The sequence below is a fragment of the Diachasma alloeum genome, unplaced genomic scaffold (genome assembly GCF_001412515.2).
Source record: "Diachasma alloeum isolate Michigan unplaced genomic scaffold, Dall2.0 Dall_scaffold_01227, whole genome shotgun sequence".
In the NCBI taxonomy this organism is placed as follows: Eukaryota; Metazoa; Arthropoda; class Insecta; order Hymenoptera; family Braconidae; genus Diachasma; species Diachasma alloeum.
The window spans coordinates 47,204-64,532 of record NW_021681336.1 but is presented as its reverse complement, the minus strand read 5'-3'; the positions used below and the strand labels follow the sequence as shown (position 1 = coordinate 64,532).

At 35.3% G+C, this 17,329-nt stretch overlaps 1 protein-coding gene across 3 annotated transcripts in view; it reads left to right on the top strand.

The window, feature by feature from the left end:
• Positions 1-17,329, top strand: part of LOC107046173 (splicing factor 3B subunit 2) — a 42,632-nt gene that overhangs the window by 3,592 nt on the left and 21,711 nt on the right. Inside the window, exon 1 of one of the 3 annotated variants that reach the window (XM_015268696.1) lies at positions 5,445-5,487. The exons of the other annotated variants lie outside the window; for them this stretch is intronic. The gene's annotated coding sequence lies outside the window, so the exon portion shown is untranslated. Of the gene's footprint in view, positions 1-5,444; positions 5,488-17,329 lie in introns of those variants that run through there. 3 annotated transcript variants of the gene reach the window in all.

The following is a 17,329-nucleotide window of genomic DNA, read 5'->3' as shown; positions in this document are numbered from 1 at the left end:
CAAGAGTACAACAAAAGGTATGTTGATCAAAAGAGACGTAAACCGTATGAGTATGACGAAGGCGATTTAGTGGTTCTGAGAAATTTTGAAAGCACCCCTGGAGTTTCCAAGAAGTTGATTCCACAATTTAAAGGGCCTTATGCCATCCAGAAGAAGTTGAGAAATGACAGATATGTAGTTGCAGATCCGGAGGGACTTCAGAATTCCCAGAGACCCTACGAGGGTGTATGGGAAGCGAAGAATATGAGGCCATGGAAAAACATGAATCTTGAGGATGAAGTTGATGACGAAGATGTGGAGAATAGTGGATAATGTAATCTTTAGATTTAATTTTCATGTGTATGATTTTATAGAGTTAAGCTTTTATGATCACTTATTATTTCTATGTGCTCCGAGGACGGATCAGTGTCAGGATTGGTCGAGTTGTGAGAGTTCATTTTTAAATTTCATGTATTCGTATGAGTCTGTGTGAGATGTATGCACGGTGGGACTAATGAGTCATCAGTGTGACGTCGTAGAGCTACGCGCCTTACGCATAATGAGAGTGGGAGATATAGGGCAGTCGGTCGGAGTCGGTGTCAGAGGTCGGAAGTGACAGAGATGACGTTTTGAGAGTAAGAAACGCCTTAGAGCAAAGTCTTTTTCATATTATCAAACATGTTACCCAAGTATATTTTATTAAATATATTCTATTGTTTTATTTGAAGAAAAGAGTATGCCATCTTTTGACAAAAACCCTTACAGTATCCAATCAAAATCGAATGATTCTATTCTAAACTAATGATTCTAGGGGTTATGAAACGTCGACAAATCATGGAAATTCCAGTTTTGATTTTCGGGTCAATTACACTAACTTTCTCCCTTAAGGGGTAACAGAATGCCGTCAATTTTCCAATTTTTTGAACAAATTTCCTGCTGAAAGTTATCGATATTTATACATATCCAAGCACATAAATCTCCAGGAAGCGATAATGGAGATTAATGTGCTTTGGGTTCAAAAAATATTAATAACTTTCTGAAAATTTGTGTGAGAATTTTCTAGGACTGGCTTTTAGCCAATCATAGCCCAGTATTCGAGGTCACGATACTCTTTTGTTATCAAATTTTTTCGGAAATTACACACTACCTTCTGGAAATTGCATCTGATAATTGCATAGCAGCTTTTCATTTGTTTCTAACCAATTGGATGTTTTGCTGGAAGAAGCCCTCGAATACTGCGCTCCGCTTGGCCAAAATCCAGTCCCGGAAAATTTGCCGAATGCTTGACACTTTTGTTTGTTTGCAACGAAGCGATCAGGAAATATTCCGATAATTTTGAAGGCCTCGAGGTATTATAACTGAAAATTTTCGAGAAAACGGTCGCCTTCTGTTACCCTTTAAGGGGTCCGTCAAGTTAGCAGTGCTAGGTGCTCAAATCTGGTCCAAAATTTTTGCAAAATTAGGCGCTTTGTAGGCGCTTTTTTCGGGCCAATTTTTTTTGTGCTCTTATAGGTTTTCTCAAAATTGCGTTTTTTCAATTCGACCATCAAGTTAGCCCGAAAAGTGGGGAAGAAAGCGATAAAAAAAATCAAACCCAGGGGATAATTAGGCGCTTTTCAGGTGCTCCCGGATGCTGGAGAGAAAACTGCGGAAAATTGTTTTTTTTTTAACAAGAATGGAAGCGTTCCCAAGGAAACCACATGGATGGAAAGGGGGTAGGGGAGATAGGCAAACGGGTATGGCGGATCTCCCGAATTAGGTGCTATTCAATTAGGCAAAACAACATTTTGATATTCGACCTCCGGCCAACTTGTCCAGGGGATCAATCGAGTCAAGAGACAAAGTCATTGGGTAAGTCTCCAGTAGTCTCAGTTCAATTTGAGAGTGAAATTCGTAAGTGTCCTGGTAGCTCAGATGGTAAGAGCACCCGACATGGCCCGCCTTCAAAGTGATATTGTCTCTGCTATTACAAACAATTTTAGACATTTTACAGAACAAGTTGAGATGAATAAAAAACGGAGTGACTAAATGCACCATACACGGCTCACGGGAAATCAATCCGTGATTGTATTGGAGTCACGGGTCTCGAGGGCAAGCTAACCGTGTCTGTATTAGAATCACGGAAAGTCCCCAGCTTTACTTCCCGTCGCTCGAACAAGTTTCTAGATTATCCTTTGCCAATAACTCCTAAACCGTGACTGTTATTTTCATAACCTCCCCAAATTAAATTAATCAAGCCACCCATTCCAAATTTTTTATAAAAAAAACCTTTTTTTTAGACTGTATCCTCAATATGAATATGAGAATAACTATGTTAATGAAGCATGTGGGTAAAACTAAAGATTTTTCATTTATTTCTAACGATTCGTTACTTAATAAAAACGCGAAACTTGGAGAGAGGAAATATCATTTGACAGCTGATTTGCTCATTGTCAAATAGTTTATTATGTGACAGAACGAAGTTGAAAAAATCATTGATTACGATATCGAAAAGCGAAACAACAATCAAGTAGACCGGATTTTCATTCTTTATAAATTGTTCAGTCTCTGGAATGAGTAATTGTAAGACAAAATGTCAACAAATCGTGTTCGAAATTCAAAAATTTTAAAGTGATTTTTTTTTAATGTTGATTTTTTTTTTAACACGAGTGTTAACTAATGATTAATCCACTATTCTCTTTTTTCTTATTGGTGATGATTACTAAGAATTTAATTATTTAGTGAATCATGAAGTCTGTGAAAAAATGTTTGGAGACCTTGCTTTTTCACAAAATTTTGATCGATAAAAAAAGCCTCAACAGTTTTTCCTAGACTCAAAATTTATTGATTTTTTATTTTTCAATTAATTAATTAGTTATTACTGAACTACTTGAAGAAGTGACGATTGATGATTGTTTTTGAAATTCTACTGTCTTTCATTACTAATTTCTAGTGAATGAGTTTAATGCTATGAATAAAAAGACAAGAGGCTTTCATGAATTAAAAAAAAGATCACTATTTGATCCTAAAATTACTCATCTCTGAAATAATCAACGATTGACAAAATTATTTATGGCTATCCAATGAATACCTGGCAAAAAACGATTGCTATGAAATTATATTGCAAATGAGAAAAGATGGCGAAAAATGTTTAGATTGTTTATTACCATTGTCAAATAGTTTATCATGTCTCAGAATGAAATTTAAAAAATCATTAAATGGTTAATTCTAAGTATTAAAGTATCAGTTGAATGAACATACATGCAGAAATATTATTTAACAAATAAAATGTCTCACGTGCTCAATTTCAGTTCCACACCGTTTCCACTCAAATCATTTAATCAATTATCTAATTATCCCTTCAAAGACAACAAATTATTCTCAAAAATCTTTTTATCTAATCAATCTATAGATTGAGGAGAATATTCAAAATATTTTTCACGCACAAAAAATCCTGTTTACTCAATTTCAATTGGATAATGCCTCCTTATTATGCACAAAAAATGGGAAAAAACTTAAAAAAAAAAAACAAAATGCTAACATACAGAAAATTTTCAATGTAATGAACACATCAGAAAATTTAATTGAAAAAATAAATTTTCTGCTGTGTTCATTAAATGGAAAATTTTCTGTATGTTAGCATTTTGTTTTTTTTTTTAATTTTTTTTCCCATTTTTTGTGCATAATAATGAGGCATTATCTAATTAAAATTGAGTAAACAGGATTTTTAAGGAAAATTTAATTGAAAAAATAAATTTTCTGATGTGTCCATTAAATGGAAAATTTTCTGTATGTTAGCATTTTGTTTTTTTTTTTAATTTTTTTTCCCATTTTTTGTGCATAATAATGAGGCATTATCTAATTAAAATTGAGTAAACAGGATTTTTAAGGAAAATTTAATTGAAAAAATAAATTTTCTGATGTGTCCATTAAATGGAAAATTTTCTGTATGTTAGCATTTTGTTTTTTTTTTTAATTTTTTTCCCATTTTTTGTGCATAATAAGGAGGCATTATCCAATTAAAATTGAGTAAACAGGATTTTTTGAGCGTGAAAAATATTTTGAATATTCTCCTCAATCTATAGATTGATTAGATAAAAAGATTTTTGAGAATAATTTGTTGTCTTTGAAGGGATAATTAGATAATTGATTAAATGATTTGAATGGAAGCAGTGTGGAACTGAAATTGAACACTTGAGACATTTTATTTGTTAAATAATATTTCTGCATGTATGTTCATTCAATTGATACTTTAATACTTAGAATTAACCATTTAATGATTTTTTAAATTTCATTCTAAGACATGATAAACTATTTGATAATGGTAATATACAATCTAAACATTTTTCGCCATCTTTTCTCATTTGCAATATAATTTCATAGCAATCTTTTTTTTTCAGGTATTCATTGGATAGTCATAAATAATTTTGTCAATCGTTGATTATTTCAGAGATGAGTAATTTTAAGATCAAATAGTGATCTTTTTTTTAGTTCATGAAAGCCTCTTGTCTTTTTATTCATAGCATTAAACTCATTCACTAGAAATTAGTAATGAAAGACAGTAGAATTTCAAAAACAATCATCAATCGTCACTTCTTCAAGTAGTTCAGTAATAACTAATTAATTAATTGAAAAATAAAAAATCAATAAATTTTGAGTCTAGGAAAAACTGTTGAGGCTTTTTTTATCGATCAAAATTTTGTGAAAAAGCAAGGTCTCCAAACATTTTTTCACAGACTTTATGATTCACTAAATAATTAAATTCTTAGTAATCATCACCAATAAGAAAAAAGAGAACCGTGGATTAATCATTAGTTAACACTCGTGTTAAAAAAAAATCAACATTAAAAAAAAATCACTTTAAAAGTTTTGAATTTCGAACACGATTTGTTGACATTTTGTCTTACAATTACTCATTCCAGAGACTGAACAATTCATAAAAAATGAAAATCCGGTTTACTACTTTGTTGTTTCGCTTTTCGATATCGTAATCAATGATTTTTTCAACTTCGTTCTGTCACATAATAAACTATTTGACAATGAGCAAATCAGCTGTCAAATGATATTTCCTCTCTCCAAGTTTAGCGTTTTTATTAAGTAACGAATCGTTAGAAATAAATGAAAAATCTTTAGTTTTACCCACATGCTTCATTAACATAGTTATTCTCATATTCATATTGAGGATACAGTCTAAAAAAAAGGTTTTTTTCATAAAAAATTTGGAATGGGTGGCTTGATTAATTTAATTTGGGGAGGTTATGAAAATAACAGTCACGGTTTAGGAGTTATCGGCAAAGGATAATCTAGAAACTTGTTCGAGCGACGGGAAGTAAAGTTGGGGACTTTCCGTGATTCTAATACAGACACGGTTAGCTTGCCCTCGAGACCCGTGACTCCAATACAATCACGGATTGATTTCCCGTGAGCCGTGTATGGTGCATTTAGTCACTCCGAAATGAAATTAATACCACTTATAGATTTTTTCGTAGTGACTTCAATAGTTTGTGTATAATTCCCCTAACATGACAGGTTTTGGAGAAAAAAAATATTGAAATTGTGAAATGGGTTGAACATGACATTAAAAAAAATCATATTAACTTAATTGCAGATAAAAGTGAATGGGAAAAAATAACAGGGTATATTCTGTTAATTTTCAACTATAGATGAAGAATCATTTTATGCGTTAGAGTAAACCTTCTTTAATTCCATGGCGTGATATCGCTGTAAAAAATCCTGAAATTTATAAATTTGTTTAAACTATCTGTTGATTAAGTGAACTCTCGGAAGTTGGCTTTGTATATATTTCTAACCCCCTACAGTTAATTTAAGAACCATATGGTTATTTCTCGGCTGAAGGTGATATTGGCAGACTTTCAAAAGGAAAATTGTCAATTGGAGATCTATCGTTGGGAGACTGATGCGCTCAGTGTGAGGTATTTTTTCTTTATCACTTAATCCTGAATTTTCTTACATCCATTATTTATTATGAGGTCTCGCTACGGGAACGCCAGGAGGATCCATGAAGCCCCCAGGATAGCAGTTCTATCTTAGTTACATGTTCCTCATCTCTTATATTCCCTGGACTAGTTGAGAAGTCATGTAGACTTACTTTCCAACTTCTCTTGAACACAATTCGCATCGGCCCAACTTTCTTTAAAGCATTGAATTTAATTTCTTTGCTGGAGAAATTACAGCAAATCATTTTTAGAATGAATTTTTTTTTATAAAGTCGAGTACTTCTATATGTATTTCATGAAATCAAACCCACCAGCCAGGTTCAAGAGTGTTAAGTGTATTTTTAAGATCCCCTTAAAAGATTTATTTCTGTTTTTCGAGAAAAAAATTGATTCAGAAATTGGCTTTGACGACAATTTATAAATCTCGAATATTTTAATAAACTCATGCCAGAGAATTGATACCAAATCGCAAAGACGAGGAGAGTGATTATTAGGGTCAAATGGAGGAGAGAAGTGCAAAGATCACAACTGACAAATAGGAGGGACAAGTGAAGTGATTACATGGCTCCAATGAAGGAACCCAGGGGAGCGATCACGAAGATTAAACGGGAGAGAGAAGTGAAGTGATAGAAAGAAAATACTTCACATGAAACGCATCAGTCTTCCAACGATAGTTCCCCAATTGACAATTTTCCTTTTGTATGTCTACTAATAATATCACCTTCAATAGAGAAATTTATTTGAGAATCTTCTCAGGCTTAATTTCTATAACCTTGAGTCAATGCGGAAATAACCACGTGGCCGTTAAATTAATTCCAGATGGTTAGAAATATATATGAAGCCAACTTCCGAGAGTTCACATAATCAACAGGGAGTTCAAACAAATTTATGAATTTCAGGATTTTTTGCACCGACATCACGCCACGGAATTGAAGGCGGTTGATTCTAACAGATAAAATGATTCTTCCACTATATGTTGTTATTTCTTCCTATTCAATTTTATGTATATTTCATCTGGTTTGAATTTTTTTAAAATGAGATTTTCAACCAATTTCACAGCTTCAACATTTTTCTCTCCAAAGCCTGACGTACAATTCAGCATGAAAAAATCTACAATAGCATATTTCGTTACGAGTGCAGAAAAGAGCTCGTGGGAGGTTTATAGCCCGAGCCGAAGGCGAGTGATATAATCTCACGAGCCAAAAAACACTTTTCCCACGAGTATCGAACGATATTTTCCTCACAATGTGTGGAAACGGGACGTTTTAGCCACGCGAAGCGTGCCTAAAAAGTTACTTTTTCACACAGCGTGATGAAAATGGTATTAATTTCGGTTTTAGAGAATAACTTGGCCTCATCTTCTTGCATCATGTTATAAACCAAAGCAATGCTGGATTCAGTAATTAAATCCTTGAAATCCATTTCTCTGATGAAGCGAGTTCTTTAGTTTTTGTTTTCGAATGGAAGCATTATAATCAATCCAAGTTGAGTTTTGTATTTTTTGTGTTATATATCGACCTTTTATGATCCAAAAAATCCACAATTGCAATTTTTAGACCTTGTCCGTACGTATGTGTGTATGTATGTATGTGGTAATAATTTTTCTTCAGTTGTTCGCTAATGAATGGATGGAATTAAGTTTTTTTTTTTCAAATGTAGGTATTGTTGAGCCGTATCGATCGCCATCAATTAAAATTTAATTCATCGATTAGTTTTTTAATTTTTTCATTTTTTCGAATATTGGTTATCCCACAATAACTAAAAAAAATGTTCTGAACTAATTAACTGATGACTTGAGAAATTTGTTTGAAGGTCCCTTTGACCGAGTTCGATGATCAAGGCGATTTGATTTGATTTTTAAGATGATTATTGAAAATTTGGAATTTTTCATTAATTTTCCTGAAAGTGATCTTTCTGATGGTTTCTTCAAATGTGATGTTTCAAATTCATTCAACTATATGAAAATAAAATTTGTCTATTAACATTTTATCGAAGGGTGGGGGCAGAGATAGAACTGTAAAAAAGACAACCGGTTGTATAGAAGAAAAGGGATAATAAGAATAATGATGCTGAGAACATTCAACTAACAAGGAACACTAGGGAGGTGTTCCCCTCCGATTTTAATCAAACTTATATATTAGGATGGCTCATATGTAAAAAAAATTGAATTTCATAATTTTCGTGTTTGATAAAGATAACCAATGACATGGAAAGTACATGTGAATTTTTTCAAAATTTTTGAATCATTTTTCAAGGTTGCGCCGTGTAGTTTTATTTCTTATGGACTTTTACACGCATCGTAGAGATCGAATGTGTCAATAATTTTTTAAAGACTCAATTATTACATCCCTCGGTATTTCCCCTCCGTGAACCGTTCAGAGGGAGGTTTAAGAACAGAATTAATTTTTTTCTCAACAGAAAACTTATTACTTATCAAAATGAAAATCTTCATTTCTACTCAATTCAGTGATTTTTAGACGCCTCTAGCACGCTGAGTATCTGGCCGTTTTTCATCCCGATTCGGTTGATGGATTATGGAACTATCTGACAATAATTCAAAGAAAAAAATTTTCTTCCCCACCAATCGAATTCTGAAAAAAATGCGAAAGATAATTCCTAAATTTCCAGTAAAGACAGGTGTCCGGCTCATGCGGTGCTTTTACAACGGTCGTAAACACAGAAATTGAGCCTAGGCAAAAAATTTGACCTGCCGAACTAACCTGCGCTGGGAGGGGACTGAACTCGCATCGTAGAGCTGCTTTAAAATTTAGCTAAAATTTTGTATATAGTTTTCATGTTTTCGGATGATGCATTCATGAAAAAACGATAAGAACAGAGGAAAACCTTCTATAATGACTGTAGTGCGTTAGTAATACGCTTCAGGCGGCAGAAGGGGGCAAGGAAAATCCACGATAATGTCAGGGAGTGGTGGAAGAGGGGATTCCATTCATTAGGCCAGAAAAATTGTTCTTCAATATTTCATGTATCAAGTTTTTAATAACTTCTTTTTCTTCGGTTTTTTGTATTTTTTACTCTTTGATTATTTTTGATATATTGAGAATTTTATATTTCCCATATATTTGAAAGAAGTGTCAACTACATTTGTAACAAAAAAGGCATTAGACAAACCTAACTTAATCCGAAGAAATCCTGGGAGCGTTTATTCAACTCAGAAGGTTAATTATGCTTATTTCCTTCAACTCTATTTTATATCATTATTTTTCGAAACATTTTAATTAATTTCATACATCCTTCAGATTGAAAAAATATATTTTGCCCATGAGGACTATCCAATTCTCAATATATCGAGAATAATCAAAGACTAAAGAACATGAAAAAAAACAATTACCTAGGTGACTCACCCGAACCCTCACTCGGAGCCATACTTACTACCTGACACGGGCGTATCATTGAGGATATTTAACTTCTACCCAAGTTTTATGACCTCTACTGCCAGTAGGTCAAAAATGTCAGTCAAACTTTAAACACACGGCGCAACCATCAAAATGCAGTTTAAAAATATGAAAAAATTCACAGGGGTATTTTATTAACTGAAGAATCATTTTTTGAGACGAAATCGGAAATATTCAGGAATACCCGTAAAATGGGCCACCCTATTATATATATTGTAGAGGACTCAAAGCTGAAGGACACGTATTTTTTTTTGTCATTCCAGCCGTAAGGCAGCGTTTCACGGACGCTCTGCTCCGCTCCACGTCCGTGAATCTCTGCCTACGGCCGTCATGACAAAAAATATTGTTCATCATACGGCCAAAAAAAACTTTTCTGACGAATATGATTGCAGCCCTCGCCTTCGGCTCGTGCTGCAAACCTCATTTCGCCAGAAAAATTTTTTTCGGCCTAATGACGAAATATACTATTATCGGCTAATACGCGGCTTTAGGGGGGGAAACCATGGTCAGAAGGTGACCACCTTCGGGGATGATCTTTCAATCCCACCGATAAGGAGGGTGTTTTTACAAATGTTCATCACGGTAATGAATAGCTTGTGAGAAGTTATAAAAATCACAATTGATAGTTCCTCCGGGGGTTGAAATTGGGGAGGTAAACTACCCCGTAAAAATTTTGTTTTTCAAAAAAATATATATATTGCTCATAATTTAATAAAACCAATTGCATTTGAAAGAGCACGGAAAAATGCAGAATACCTGTTTTTAGATTTTCCCCGGAACTGAAGTTTTCTGGAGTGAAAAAAATTATTTCTCGGAAATATCACCCATCACAGTGGTGAAGTTTTTCATCCATTTCATCAAGGTAATATATAGCTGATGAGAAACTATGAAAATCATAATTGATAGTTCATCCGGGGGTTGAAATTACACCCTCCTTATTGGTGGGATTGAAAGATCACCCCCGAAGGTGGTCACCTTCTGACCATGGTTTCCCCCCCTAAAGCCGCATATTAGCCGATAAAAAAAATACGTGTCCTTTAGTTTTGAGTCCTCTACAACATATATGACTTTGATCAAAATCGGAGGGGAACACCTCCCTAGTGTTCCTTGTAAGTTAAAAATCTGACAAAATTAGGTAAAAGGATATCGTATTCAATGTAATAAAATGAAATAAACAATGAATTATGTGCAAAATAATCATCCGGAAGCGTATTGCTAATTTATTAGCAAAACTAACTATAAAATATACATGACGCTGAAACTGGCGAACGATTCTGGCGAAAAATAGGCACGTCTTTTGGCGCGGACTGTACTCTAGGCGCACTGAGTGCAGGGGCCCTTTTTTTAAAATAATATTTTAAATTATGTTGTAAAAATGAATGAAATTTAGTTTCTAAACAATTATCTTTTTTATGCATTAATATTCGAACTAAAAAATTGATTAATTCAATAAATAAATCAATTTATTTACCCGCTCGGTTTTTTTATCTGTGGAAAATAGACGCATGTATCCGGAGGAATGAAAATTTAGGGGGGTGAGGGAAAGGGGTCTGAGATTACATTTTTATAAAATTTACCCCTCCGGAAACATGCGCTGATTTTTTCTAATTTTTTAAACAACGAATTTCGGGAAAAATACATGAGTATGCGGTTTCTCCGAGGGGTTGATGACACCCGCATATATCCGGAGGGATGAAAATTTAGGGGGGCGAGGGGGAGAGGTTTGAGACTAAATTGTTCTAAAATTTACCCCTGCGGAAACATGCGCTGATTTTTTATAATTTTTTGAAAAATGAATTCCGGGAAAAATACATGAGTATGTTGTTTCTCCGGGGGGTTGAAGACAGCCGGATGTATCCGGAGGGGTGAAAATTTAGGGGGGTGAGGGGGAGGGCTCTGATATCACACTTTTATAAAACTTACCCCTCCGGAAACATGCGCTGATTTTTTATAATTTTTTAAACAATGAATTTCGGGGAAAATACATGAGTATGCGGTTTTTCCGGGAGGTTGAAGACACCCGCATGTATCCGGAGGGATGAAAATTTAGGGGGGTGAGAGGGAGGGGTTTAAGACTACATTGTAAGAAAATTAACCCCTCCGGAAACATGTACTGATTCTTTATAATTAAAAAAAAAAGGAATTTCGGGGAAAATACATGACTGTTGTTTCTCCGGTGGGTTGAAGACAGCCGCATGTATCCGGATGGGTGAAAATTTAGAGGGGTGAGGGGGAGGGGTCTGATATTACAATTTTATAAAACTTACCCCTTCGGAAACATGCGCTGATTTTTTATAATTTTTTGAAAAATGAATTTCTGGGAAAATACCTGAGTATGTTGTTTCTCCGGGGGTTTGAGAAATAAATCTTCTTGAGTTACTTTCATTCTCATCTCAAATCACTTTTGAGACTGTCCAGCACATGTCTGCAATATATATTTTTTTGCGAACTATTTCATTTGTTCGAAACTTAACTATGAACTGATACCCGAGTGGGAATCGTGCTTCAGGCCCACCTGAAGCACGATCAGAACTTGATCAGGTTTTTGTAAGGTTCGACTGATCCGGTGATTCCTGATGAGAACCTGACCAAGTTCTGATCCAGGAAATCGGATCCGAGAAACTACGGGCGTGTTCAGATCAAGTTCTGATCAGGTAGACATGATCAGATGATGCCTGATGAGAACCTGACCAAGTTTTGATCCAGTAGATCGGATCCGAAAAACTGCAGGATGATTCAAATCAAGTTCTGATCAGGTAGGCACGATCTCACCCTAAGGTCGGTCGCCTGAGCCCAATTTGATCAAATGCGGATTTGATGTCTTCGATCGGCATTTGAACGGGGTCAATTAAAGAGAAAATGATCAGATTCAGATCCGGTCCACCTGACATTAATTTTAATAAGTTTTTCGGGTAATTTAATTAACTATTATTATACTATTTAAATTAAGTTTTATCAACTATTATCAATAATTATTTTCAATCTTTAAAAACGATCATTATACTATAATTAAAATAAATTAAATTCAATTTATTTAATTTCATGAATTTAATTTAATTAACAGCCAGCCCTTCTCAAATGTACAGAAGAGAGGGATGATGATGCCGTAAATACGTATTAGAGGAGTATCAAACTTACACGCAAATGATCTTGAGAAAAAAAATCACCAAATGTCTATTTATTTATTAGTGTTATTGTTATTATCATGATTATTATTCATTAATGTAATAAATAAAAATTTAATTGAGCATATTTTATCTCTGAGAATACACACGCACATCCGGGAGATCAGGAATAATCGTAAATTCAACGAATACCTCGATACAAATCATATAGGCAATGTACAGTTTACTCAATAGTAATAGCGCGATAGCGTAGTGGTTAGGGCACAGGATTAGCAATCATAGGGTCCCCGGTTCGATCCCCAGCATCGGTAAAAAAATAATAAGCTTTTTCAGAGGTAATAACAGTAAAGATTCATTAAGAGAGGCCGCCTACGGTGAAAGAATTGAATTATTTTTTGTTTTCGATATTAATAATCATTGATAATTTTTATTGATACTGACGGACAGCTCATCCGGTTTTCATACAGCTGGCTTGATCAAGTTCGGATCCATTCGTCCTGATCAAGACCGGATCCGTCAACTTGATCAATACCTGATCAGTGGTCAGGTCTAACCTGATCCAAACTTGATGAAGACCTGACCGGAATTTCCACTCGGGTAGTTGCATTAAATAGATGGAGACTTCCAGATATTCAATTACTCTCGATTAACGCTAAAAATTGCATGAAAAAATGATAAGCATAATACAGATTTCATCATGCGAGACGTAACATTTCTCTCTATACCATTTTCATGAATAAGTTGAATTTATAAATACAGATGAACTGCAATCTGCCCCCCCCCCTCTTCGAACGAAACGTACAACCCTATGGATACACACGTCTGTCTTCAACCCTCTGTGAAAACCCCATTATCTTGTATTTTTCCCGAAATCGATTGTTAAAAAAATGATAAAAAATTCCAACATGCTTCCGAAGGAATGACTCTTGTAAAAATGAAATTTGTGACCCGTCCCCCTTACCCTCCTAAATTTTCACCCATCCGGATACATGCGGCTGTCTTCAACCCCCCGGAGAAACCGCATGATCATGAATTTTTCCCGAAATTCATTTTTTTTAATTATAAAAAATCAGTGCATGTTTCCGGAGGGGTAAATTTTATAAAAATGTAATCTGAGACCGCTCTCCGTCACCTCCCTAAATGTTTACCCCTCCAGATACATGCGGCTGTCTTCAACCCCCCGCAGAAACCGCATACTTATGTATTTTCCCCGAAATTCATTGTTTAAAAAATTATACAAAATCAGTGCATGTCTACGGAGGAGTAAATTGGATAAAAATGTAATCTCAGACCCCTCCCCCTCACCCCCCTAAATTTTCACCCCTCCGGATACATGCGGCTGTCTTCAGTCCCGCGGAGAAACCGCATGATCATGTATTTTCCCCGAAATTCATTTTTGTAACTATCAAAAATCAGCGCATGTTTCCGGAGGGGGAAATTAATAAAAATGTAATCTCAGACCCCTCCCCCTCACCCCCCTAAATTTTCACCCCTCCAGATACATGCGACTGTCTTCAACCCCCCGGAGAAACCGCATACTCATGTATTTTCCCTGAAATTCATTTTTTTTCAATTATGAAAAATCAGCGCATGTTTCCGGAGGGGTAAATTTTATAAAAATATAATCTCAGATCCCTCCCCCTCACCCCACTAAATTTTCACCCCTCCGGATACATGCGGCTGTCTTTAACCCCCCGGAGAAACAACATATTCATGTATTTTCCAGGAAATTCATTTTTCAAAAAATTATAAAAAATCAGCGCATGGTTCCGGAGGGGTAAATTTTACAACAATGTAGTCCCAAACCCCTCCCCCTCGCCCCCCTAAATTTTCATCCCTTCGGATATATGCGGGTGTCTTCAACCCCCCGGACAAACCGCATACTCATGTATTTTCTCCGAAATTCGTTGCTTAAAAAATTATAAAAAATCAGCGCCTGTTTCCGGAGGGATAAATTTTATAAAAATATAATCTCAGATCCCTACCCCTCACCCCCCTAAATTTTCACCAATCCGGATACATGCGGTTGTCTTCAATCCCTTGGAGAAACCGCATGATCATGTATTTTCCCCGAAATCCATTTTTTTTTAAATTATAAAAAATCAGCGCATATTTCCGGAGGAGTAAATTTTATAAAAATGTAATCTCAGACCCCTCCCCCTCACCCCTCTGNAGCGTATTGCTAATTTATTAGCAAAACTAACTATAAAATATACATGACGCTGAAACTGGCGAACGATTCTGGCGAAAAATAGGCACGTCTTTTGGCGCGGACTGTACTCTAGGCGCACTGAGTGCAGGGGCCCTTTTTTTAAAATAATATTTTAAATTATGTTGTAAAAATGAATGAAATTTAGTTTCTAAACAATTATCTTTTTTATGCATTAATATTCGAACTAAAAAATTGATTAATTCAATAAATAAATCAATTTATTTACCCGCTCGGTTTTTTTATCTGTGGAAAATAGACGCATGTATCCGGAGGAATGAAAATTTAGGGGGGTGAGGGAAAGGGGTCTGAGATTACATTTTTATAAAATTTACCCCTCCGGAAACATGCGCTGATTTTTTCTAATTTTTTAAACAACGAATTTCGGGAAAAATACATGAGTATGCGGTTTCTCCGAGGGGTTGATGACACCCGCATATATCCGGAGGGATGAAAATTTAGGGGGGCGAGGGGGAGAGGTTTGAGACTAAATTGTTCTAAAATTTACCCCTGCGGAAACATGCGCTGATTTTTTATAATTTTTTGAAAAATGAATTCCGGGAAAAATACATGAGTATGTTGTTTCTCCGGGGGGTTGAAGACAGCCGGATGTATCCGGAGGGGTGAAAATTTAGGGGGGTGAGGGGGAGGGCTCTGATATCACACTTTTATAAAACTTACCCCTCCGGAAACATGCGCTGATTTTTTATAATTTTTTAAACAATGAATTTCGGGGAAAATACATGAGTATGCGGTTTTTCCGGGAGGTTGAAGACACCCGCATGTATCCGGAGGGATGAAAATTTAGGGGGGTGAGAGGGAGGGGTTTAAGACTACATTGTAAGAAAATTAACCCCTCCGGAAACATGTACTGATTCTTTATAATTAAAAAAAAAAGGAATTTCGGGGAAAATACATGACTGTTGTTTCTCCGGTGGGTTGAAGACAGCCGCATGTATCCGGATGGGTGAAAATTTAGAGGGGTGAGGGGGAGGGGTCTGATATTACAATTTTATAAAACTTACCCCTTCGGAAACATGCGCTGATTTTTTATAATTTTTTGAAAAATGAATTTCTGGGAAAATACCTGAGTATGTTGTTTCTCCGGGGGTTTGAGAAATAAATCTTCTTGAGTTACTTTCATTCTCATCTCAAATCACTTTTGAGACTGTCCAGCACATGTCTGCAATATATATTTTTTTGCGAACTATTTCATTTGTTCGAAACTTAACTATGAACTGATACCCGAGTGGGAATCGTGCTTCAGGCCCACCTGAAGCACGATCAGAACTTGATCAGGTTTTTGTAAGGTTCGACTGATCCGGTGATTCCTGATGAGAACCTGACCAAGTTCTGATCCAGGAAATCGGATCCGAGAAACTACGGGCGTGTTCAGATCAAGTTCTGATCAGGTAGACATGATCAGATGATGCCTGATGAGAACCTGACCAAGTTTTGATCCAGTAGATCGGATCCGAAAAACTGCAGGATGATTCAAATCAAGTTCTGATCAGGTAGGCACGATCTCACCCTAAGGTCGGTCGCCTGAGCCCAATTTGATCAAATGCGGATTTGATGTCTTCGATCGGCATTTGAACGGGGTCAATTAAAGAGAAAATGATCAGATTCAGATCCGGTCCACCTGACATTAATTTTAATAAGTTTTTCGGGTAATTTAATTAACTATTATTATACTATTTAAATTAAGTTTTATCAACTATTATCAATAATTATTTTCAATCTTTAAAAACGATCATTATACTATAATTAAAATAAATTAAATTCAATTTATTTAATTTCATGAATTTAATTTAATTAACAGCCAGCCCTTCTCAAATGTACAGAAGAGAGGGATGATGATGCCGTAAATACGTATTAGAGGAGTATCAAACTTACACGCAAATGATCTTGAGAAAAAAAATCACCAAATGTCTATTTATTTATTAGTGTTATTGTTATTATCATGATTATTATTCATTAATGTAATAAATAAAAATTTAATTGAGCATATTTTATCTCTGAGAATACACACGCACATCCGGGAGATCAGGAATAATCGTAAATTCAACGAATACCTCGATACAAATCATATAGGCAATGTACAGTTTACTCAATAGTAATAGCGCGATAGCGTAGTGGTTAGGGCACAGGATTAGCAATCATAGGGTCCCCGGTTCGATCCCCAGCATCGGTAAAAAAATAATAAGCTTTTTCAGAGGTAATAACAGTAAAGATTCATTAAGAGAGGCCGCCTACGGTGAAAGAATTGAATTATTTTTTGTTTTCGATATTAATAATCATTGATAATTTTTATTGATACTGACGGACAGCTCATCCGGTTTTCATACAGCTGGCTTGATCAAGTTCGGATCCATTCGTCCTGATCAAGACCGGATCCGTCAACTTGATCAATACCTGATCAGTGGTCAGGTCTAACCTGATCCAAACTTGATGAAGACCTGACCGGAATTTCCACTCGGGTAGTTGCATTAAATAGATGGAGACTTCCAGATATTCAATTACTCTCGATTAACGCTAAAAATTGCATGAAAAAATGATAAGCATAATACAGATTTCATCATGCGAGACGTAACATTTCTCTCTATACCATTTTCATGAATAAGTTGAATTTATAAATACAGATGAACTGCAATCTGCCCCCCCCCC